This window comes from Penaeus chinensis, chromosome 7, assembly GCF_019202785.1.
Source record: "Penaeus chinensis breed Huanghai No. 1 chromosome 7, ASM1920278v2, whole genome shotgun sequence".
Lineage (NCBI taxonomy): Eukaryota > Metazoa > Arthropoda > Malacostraca > Decapoda > Penaeidae > Penaeus > Penaeus chinensis.
In genome coordinates, this window is record NC_061825.1 from 23043579 (window position 1) to 23053578 (window position 10000).

General features: G+C 44.1%; 1 protein-coding gene across 2 annotated transcripts in view; it reads left to right on the forward strand.

Annotated features, from left to right (window-relative positions):
- LOC125027332 (protein slit-like) overlaps window positions 1-10000 on the forward strand; it is a 292665-nt gene that overhangs the window by 148733 nt on the left and 133932 nt on the right. The gene's annotated exons all lie outside the window — the stretch shown is intronic.

Genomic DNA, 10000 nt, shown 5'->3' on the forward strand with positions numbered 1-10000 from the left:
CTGGTATTTGAGTACATATTCAGCTAAGCAAAGGAGGGAAAATATCAAGAAACAGGAGTACATGATTCCTGAGTTGTAGGTCTCGCTTCTGGACTATCAGGGAAAAATATAGGTTAAGATAAAAAGATGATTGGTATAAATATTAGCATAAATAACAGCCATTGTAAATGTGTTTAAACAAAATTTAAAACTCAAAAAGCTTGGATGGGTCAATGTTTACATTTCTACTCATTCCGGGCGGCGCCCTAATGCTTCAGCGTCGTTTGGAACGGCGGGGCAGCACCCGCTCTTTTGCTCGGCGTTGGAATTTGTAATATTGTGGGCGTCATACATACACACATACAGAGATCAAGAACACACGCACACGCACACGCACACGCACACGCACACGCACACGCACACGCACACGCACACGCACACGCACACGCACACGCACACGCACACGCACACACACACACACACACACACACACACACACACACACACACACACACACACACACACACACACACACACACACACACACACACACACACACACACCTGTGTATCTGGTGTGTATGTATAAATGTTTACTGTGCAGTAAGAGTAACCTAGTTGTAGTGAGGGTACTGTAGGCGGAGGCGATGTTGGCACGAACAGGACCGAGGGTAGTTTGGGCGACGGCCGAGGTAGCGAGGGCAGCGGCCGTCCATCACGAGTTTTCCTTTTAATTTTTTCCTTTTCACAAACCGTGTTGTGGCAGCGCCGGTGCAGTTCACAGCACTGCAACACTATAAACACCCACATCTTAACTTTGTTTTTTACGCTTCACTGCTGTTCATTGTAGAAAGAAGTGATCCATGTGATATTCGAGGTTTGGAACGCAACGAAGGAATCAAATCCTGTTATCAGATACTGTGCTCAGAGGAGGTCTTTGGAACCCCTGCGAAGGCGCCTACTGTCCCTGGCTAATATATCGGTCCCGCTCGATCCTATCGCTGGCTATAATAGCTTCCTCTGCTTCGCGAGCACTTGTCCGGAGACGAGAAAATGCTAAACTCAGCCGTAGCGGAGAGGGAGATAAGGCTTGTTATTATAATTCAAGGGAGTTTGGCGCGTAGGAAGTGAATATCAATTAATGTTTAGTGTATGAGGGTATCTATAATTCTGCTTACTTAAAATAGGCAATTGAAACATAAATTAGCGAAGTTGAACTGTTAATAATTTGCGTACGGGCCCTTGTATGTCATCGAACAGAGCCACGTCAGAAGTTTGCTGTGATGGTTATCAGCATCAGTTGTATTCTAATGAATGTGCTGTCTAGATTTCATAGTCAAGGGTATTCATTATAATTGTCTAGATGTTGTAGTTCTTCTAGTTAAGGAAACAGACGGATAGAAAGTCAGAAAAGGCCAGATGTGGGTCTCTATCCCTGTCAATCTATCTGCCTGTCGCTTTCTGTTTATCTGTCAGTCTGTTTGCTGCCTGCCTCATTGTCTGTCTATCTTTATGTGTATATATATACATATGTACGTCTATTTGTTTGTCACACACACACACACACACACACACACACACACACACACACACACACACACACACACACACACACACACACACACACACACACACACATGTATAGATAATTACTTATATACTTACGTACATACATACAGTATATGCATACATAGATATGTACTTATACACATATATAAATATAAATATGTGTGTGTGTGTGCGTGTTCACAAACACATATATATATAAATATACATATATATATATATATATATATGTATATATATGTATATATATGAATGTGTGTGTGTGTGTGTGTGTGTGTGTGTGTGTGTGTGTGTGTGTGTGTGTGTGTGTGTGTGTGTGTGTGTGTGTGTGTGTGTGTGTGTGTGTGAACGCTTACGTAAAGAACCTTTTGGAACACTGGAAAATATATGGATATATGTTACCTGCCGTTGTTTAATCTGCATGTTGTTCTTTTTGCACATCCACGTGCGTGTGGCGTGCAGGATGCACGTGCGCTTTTCATCACTGCTGAATGATGGTCGATGTCACCGCCGGTGGTCGTACAATGCACGGTCGTGACTTGGACAGAGGAAGGGCGGCCGTCGCCTCCATTCATCGGGGCCTTCATCCCGCCCCGAAAGACTTTGCGAAATCGCCAATATTTCATGGACAAAGTGTGCAGGCGCAGGCGGCCGGGCCTGGGGTGCTCGGGGTCATGAGCGTGACCGTCTTCCATAACCGCTATCTTTTATTTGCCCCCACCCCTCCTCTCCCATCTCCCTATGTCCTCCTCCCCTCCCCCCACAGTTTCTCCATGCATCCCCCCCCGACATCCCCTGGCCCTCTCGCCTCAACCCTCTCCCTCCCCGACGCCGCTTTGCTTTTTAGCACAACGTCCACATGTCTCTTTATCTGCCTCATCGCCAGGCTCCGATGTTTATATGTTCAAGTCCAGGGCATATCTTTTCGATCTCTGGCGAAATTTATTTTTTCTTCTTTAATAGCCTGATTCCATTTACGTTTTAGTCTTATTATCTGCCACAGAGAGAGAAAAAGAGGGAGAGGAAGGAGGAGACGAGAAAGAGGGAGTAGGAGAGGGTTAATGGAAGAGACTAATACTTGGAAAATACTTGAGAATTGCATATTTTAGTATTAATGTTATTCTCATAGAAACTCGTCTACGTGCTGAACAGTATAAAAAGAGGCTCAGCAGATAAAGAGGGGAGAGGCGGAGGGCGTAACCGCTTAGCAAAGCCGCTGGACTTTTCAACAAGAAGGGAGCGATAAATAATTCCCCACTATATCTACAGATGCCACGCCCATTGCCACATGACCACGCCCACCTCATGGTGCCAGGTGTTCGCTGTTCTTAAAGTTTTACTATCTCTCCTTTGTGTTCTCTTGTCGCGCGAGACGGCGTTAGCCAAGATACTGCGGTTTACGGGCTTTCCAGTTCCTTCTTTGCCCTTCTCATGATTGGTGATAGGCTTTATGGATAATTTGGGATTTTCCTTTGTTACTACAAGAAACAGGAGACATTTAGGGTTATTTCGTGTCTTCCTTTAACGTCGTCCGCGAGATTTACGCCCTTCCGGAATACCCTCCTTTTGTGGCTCCGAAGACAAAGGCGGCCGCGCCCCCGGCAGCCCTGTCACGCGGCTGCGGCAAGACGCTGCGCTTCATATCAGGACTGGAACCGAGGAGTTGGGTCGCGAGCCAGCGACGCGTTCATGCACCTGCGTACACAAGCACTTGAGCTCACACTCTCACTATCACTCTTCCTTTTCTCTCTCATTCTTATTCGCTTACTTATTCTTCTTCTCTCTCTCTCTCTCTCTCTCTCTCTCTCTCTCTCTCTCTCTCTCTCTCTCTCTCTCTCTCTCTCTCTCTCTCTCTCTCTCTCTCTCTCTCTCTCTCTCCGTTTAACACTGATATACATTAACACTTTTTAATAAGATACAAGATATCCTTCTGGTCCAGGTTTTATCTTTCTGGAGCTGTATATAATAAAGATTACAGTATACTTTGATGTTTCCGATAACTGGGACGAGATAATGGCGGATTGTACAGATAATGTGTTTTCTCATTATTAGTGGCGCTGGTTACAGTTAGCTGTCTTTATAGTAAAAATAGAATTCACAGAGCCATCTGACAATCAGTAAAGCGTTTGAAAAGAAAAGGTAGATAACTGAAGATAGGAAGTATAAAAACATGTTGTTCATGCATGATTATTGGTGTCAAGGTGATGACACGGAAGGCCTACTTTGCCCAGACGGCCAAAATGGCTCTGTATGCCTTTTGGGTAAAAGCTCTGCTTGTATACCTTACACACACACACACACACACACACACACACACACACACACACACACACACACACACACACACACACACACACACACACACACACACACACATATATATACATATACATATATATACACATATATGTATTATATGTATGTGTATGTGTATACATATTACATATACATATACATATATATATATATATATATATATATATATATATATATATATATTATATATACACATATTTATACATATATATATGTATATATATATATATATATATATATATATATATATATATATATATATACTAGACACATACATACATTATTATACAGGCATACCTACATATTTACATAGATATATCCATCCATCCAACCATCCATCATTCCATCCATCCAGACTAATCGTGGCAGCGACCAAGTCCTAAGATTAAACGTACACAGTGTACGTTGATGTATTTCGCATAGGATTGCATATGTTTTGAGATTGACGTTAATGATTACCTAAAATCACTCTTTAAAATGAATCTGGCGTGAATTGCCTGCTTAAGTTCCATATCCCAGGTTGCATGACAGCTATACGTGCTTAAGAATTCTTATGTCAAGACATAGTACAGTTTTCTCACTTCAAATGATCAGATAAACTCTTGCGAGTGAGCGTTACGGACGAAGTTGATTTTCAATTTTTTTATGTCAAAATTATTGCCATGATTAGAAACCAGCTATTTATTGTATATTGTTTTATGATATTTATATATATGTGTGTGTATACGTACATACATACATATATATATGTATATATGTATATATATATATACACACACACATATATACACATATACACACTCGTTACTTTTATCTGCGTAATTCTACTCGAGGAAGATCGTTTGGCATACTATGGCAACGAAGAGATTATTTGACTGGCAGCACATCAGGAGCGGATTAGGCTCCATATCGCATGCCATCGTTACATCACTCGAAGAGCGGAATGATGGCCTGTGAAGCTTAATAGCGTTACTCGCATGTGTGTTATCGACTTAGTAGTTTATTTTGTACCTTTCTTGATAATTTGTCGTGGAAATAGGAGCTCCATGTGCATACTTGCGTATTTAATTGGTGGCGCCTTTAGAAGAAATTGGGGCATGGAGGGAGAGTAATGAGGGAGGGGAAGGAGGGAAGTAAAGGGAGCAGGGAATGGTTGTGCTCTTTTCTTGTGGGTTCTGCAGCTATCATCCGATCAGCTCCCCGCAAGGTTCCCCGGCCAGTGAAGAACACAAGGAATTGTGAACATAAACAGCGTGGCCTTCGCTCCTCGTCCGCGGAAAGGGTAAGGCCTAGAAAGTGTCGTGCGATGTCATGATTAGATATATTCAAGTTTAGCTTTTCAAGTGGCAAGCGTCCTGATCTTTCATTGTGCTTGGACATTTACCAAAGCTAAGAAATGCCCCCAAATGATATTTGATGATCGCCCATGTCACTCGCGAAAGCAGGCCTGCATCAGATATTGCAGAAAGCCGAGCGACAAAGATTTGTTCTTGATTCAGTGTGAAATGTTTGTTGTTAGGATAAGGGGCAAAAAGGCCTTCCTCTACCCCGGTACCTTTATAGCGGCCACACGTTTCCTCTGGGAATAAGACTATGCCGGGAAATGTTAATGCTCTCTTTAAAACTTTGCCACGAAGACCATTAGGTGTATGTATCTGTCTTGTCTTTGTTTTTCTTTTTTAATGCACCTTTCTGTTTGTTAGTAAGTGTTTCTTTAATCGGTTTGTTTAACGCGCGCGTGTGTATGTGTGTGTGTGTGCTTGTGTGTGTGTGTGTGTGTGTGTGTGTGTGTGTGTGTGTGTGTGTGTGTGTGTGTGTGTGTGTGTGTGTGTGTGTGTTTCGGAATCGTGCGTTGTAAGGCATATTTCGACAGAGCTCGTCCCGAGATACAAAGAGTGAAGCAAGGCGAAAGTTTGACTGCCTTTTGTTTTACAGAGCTTCCCGGTTGATTCACTTTACGTGCATGATGCGTGGCAGATTCATGATTGACTTTTTATAACCTACACAAAAATCTGCACACATGCATAGTCGCTTTCTGTATTTCATTTCCTCATGACTTACCCGCAGCGTTTTGTTTCTTATATTGGACATCAAAATACCCGTAATCCGCTGTTTTCGATGGTTGTATATTTTATAAACATAATATTGACAAACATTATAAAGCATTTTTTACAGGATAAATGTTTAAAACACATTGTATATATTATTTTTAAGCATAAGAAAGACACTTGAAGTCGCATTAGCTCTCCGTAATGACTTTGATTTCCTGAAAAGCACAGGATACCGACCTTTTACCTGCTTGCGTCTCCATACCTACAGCGTCACTGAGGCGCATGCGGCCTCTCGCCGCGCATTTCCTGACGCCCTTAGTCTCAGCCTAGAAGCCGAGAAGCCGTCACTCAGCGCCCGGGTGAGCCTCTCCTGTCACTCTAGATGAAAAACGATCCCGCGGGGAAGAAAAACACGGAGCCGAACAAGCGTCGCCGAAAACGCCGAGTATCGCGTACCAGCTTTTTCTCCGGCGGAGATAGTGAGTGAGTGGCAGGAAGCAGCTGACGGCGTCCCTGCGCTCCAAGAAGCCGCGGCAAGAAGATGAGTGATGATGTGGCTGCGATTAGGGGATTCGCGATTAGCACGTAACGACGAGAGGTTGTGTTTCTGTTTACGGTCGTGTCTGCGAAGTGGGTTAGCGGGGCTCAAGGCGGGTGATGGATGCGGGCACGCCAGTCCCCTCGCGGCTGGTGATTGCTCGCGAGAAGAAACATGTTCCTTACATAAAACATAAAAATGAGGGGAAAGAAAAGTAAAACATGCTGACACCACCCTTACTTTGTGCCCACACAGGTCATCATATTGGACATTTGACGCTGAACTGAACCGGTTTACGACTCTAGTGACCTTACCACCCGTCAGCCCAGCCGTCACTCGCGATCAATGCCCTGGGCACATCACACACGCTCTGCCAGCTATGACGCCATTTTTCCTCGTTGTGATATACAAACAAGCGTCTCAACCGCGCCACCTGTCGACATGTGCCATCATGCAGGTTTCTGTCAACTCTGAATATGCCACCCCCACCATACAGAGAGCACTGCTAACTCGTCACCAGTGAATTCATCCCTCAACTGCGTCCGACGGGGTCCCTTCTGTCACCCGTCCTCATCCACCATTCATCCGCGACATTCCTGCGATCCCGGCCCTTGACGTTTACATTCCTTTCAACCTTCCTTGGCTCCTCCGCCCATGCATGGCATCACCCAAGCTTCTGCCCGTCTCTAACAATGGTGTAATATTATTGTCTTTTCCAGCGACCGATATATATCTGTCCATCAATTAGCCACATGCAACTTGCTTATATTACTATTCCTTTAACTCCTTTCAGTCTCTGCGTCTTTCACCAAAAATCTCCACATTCCTTATCACTGATACACGTCATCCCGACGCCCTTCCGAATCCACATTGCTACAGCACGAAAGGGCGTCGTAGGCATGTTGCTGTGTCCACGATGCCACAGAGGACCGAAAGTGACCGTGTCTCCCCACAGGCGGACACTAAGCGATCGAAATCCCTGGCAATTTACCCATCAGCTTCCTCCACGTCACAGGGGAAAACGCGGACACGAGTGATGCTGTGTCCGGTGTCGCACGGGTGCCGGCCGGCACAATGACCTCGGCTTGTCTTTCTCAAGGGGCTGAGGGGCGCTCTCAGAGGTGTTTTTAGCGTTCTTAGAGAGGTATCCTCTTTCTCAGTCACGCCATAAGTGCTCTCTAATATACTGGGAGTGTGTTTACGAAAACTACAACCTTGTTTTAAAGATTTTATTTCCCTTGACGATAATGTTTCTCACAAAAAGTCTTTTATGCCATTGATCCTCCCCCTATGTTGATGTAGTAAATTAGACATTATTTTACATTTATGGAAATGAAACATCCATCATGAATTAGATAATATAAATCGTGTCAGAAAAGTGTTATCTGACGCCAGTCGTACGTCCGATGTGTAAATAAGGATTGGCAGCATCAGCAGGAAATCGAAGGGCCTACACGGAGGGTCGTCCGGTATTCCGAAAGCCAACTTTAGTGTCCCTTAAATGACCAGTTGAGTCAGTTACTAAGAGCACATCAGGGATGCCTTGTATCCGTCTAATGGGTCTGCAGAAGAGGAGTTGAAGTCCTTCCCGCTAACAAGAGGTGAAGGCATCCATCTCCTCGCTAGTTAGAATCCACATACCTTCACTCAGCTAGACTTTCAGAGTACCAAAGTCTAAGTTCAGGAAATGTTCTTTACTTATTCTCGGAAATCATTTCAGCATTTCTTCAGGTGTCTCTCTTTTACTGCATGAACAACAATACACCTTAGGTTTAGCCTCTTGTCCTTAAGGTTCAAGGCTCTTATCTCAAGTGTTAGACCTCGGCCTGTCAAGCATCATGCGAAGGATCCAGCCCCTTCAGGCGTCAGTTATCAAGCCCGAGTGAAGGCAGCGTAAGATTAGTTGTTAGCCCAAGGGAATTCTAGCGCTAGTCCTATCTCCTTTGCGGATGAACATTCCGGTGTTCTGTATGGAAGCGTATGGTAATTAGCCGGCTAGCGCGAGAAGAACAGTGAAATTTGCCTTTGATAAAGTGAATATGGTCCTACACGCCATTTTGTGCGTCTGCATCGATACCCAATATGGTAAGAAACAGCGTGACCGAATTTGAAAATTTGCCTTTATCCCATTGCTATCACTTAGTAATTAGTATAATGTTGTATTTTCCTAGATACTGGTACTCTGCTTTTATGCCAATCTGAATGGCAGGCGTGCGAGATATTTACCTGAAGAGGCGTTCGTTGTAGTCTCAGCTCGTAGGACAAGGGAAAATAAACATGTTCTGTGCAACAGCTGCAGTGCTTGTGAAGCCAAGGCTGGATTTGGCAGCAGAAAACTACCCAAGCTTTGAAGATTTTCTGAATAATGTGCGTAGTTTCCATAAAAGGAAGATGGACTACCGGAAGTCTTGCCTTGTTGACCCATCCTTACGGTATGACCTTTTGACCTTGCGCGACAGCTGTAGACTGTTGCCGGCCCTTAAAGTAATCTATCTTCCTTTTTTTCGTCTTCCACACATCCGGGACTTGCAGTCTTACACCGTTAATTGCATGTTTGATTACATGATCGCTTGGCCTTGGAGTGCGCACGAGGCTCATGCGGGACCTGCCAAGAGGCTCAGATTTTATGATAGGGGGATTGATTTAACGATACTGGCCATCGGCCTTCTCAGGTCGCCGTAGCAGGTATGATCCTGGTATGGGTAAGAACGGAAAAGAAAGAGGAGGAATAAAAGTGAAAAAGGGGGCGGGAGCAATAACAGAATATCAAGTTTAAAAGGATACACTGACCTCCCTCTTTAATGAGATTTCTTCTTAAGAAATAATTCATCTTCCCATTAAAACCAATAGGCAAGTTCACGCCCAAGAAAATGAAAACCTGGCTTTAACTCATCCTCCTTCCCGCCCCCCGATCAGCACAAATTGGATCCGCATTTTGCCGCCGTCTCCTGTGGGGATCCCTCGGCGGCCAGAAGGGCGGCTGCCGCGCAGTGCTAGAACGCGCGGCGCTGCAGCAGTAGAGGAGACGCTGCCTTGGCATGGCATATCTCTCGCAGTGCTGAGGCGCAGCCGAAGAACCGCCTCAACATGCTGCATTTTCATGTGTGTAAATTACACCGGCTATTGGCCTTTTGGAGACTTTTTACCGGAATTTCCTATTTTTAACCTGAGACAATTCTCTTTAATTTGCCTCCTCATGCTTTTTTGCCCACTCATCTGATATGTAAGTCTGACTGTGCGATATATATTTTTTTATATTTCAAAAGTGGATTGAGAAATATCCTGCGAATTTCCCAAACCATGTGTACAATAAACTGTATGCCAATAGATATCAAATATCTCCATAACAATAGTTACAGGCATCAATATTCATTTTATGATTATATCCAACAATGCAAATCTACATATAAATGAATGTTTACGCTCAGTGATATGCGTAACCTTCTTTTTTCACTCCCATAACGTCTCAGGGGTGTCATTCCTGACTTTAGACGGCCATTCGTTTAATACAACAGGATGATTATCAAACTGATACATCCTCATAACTTTAT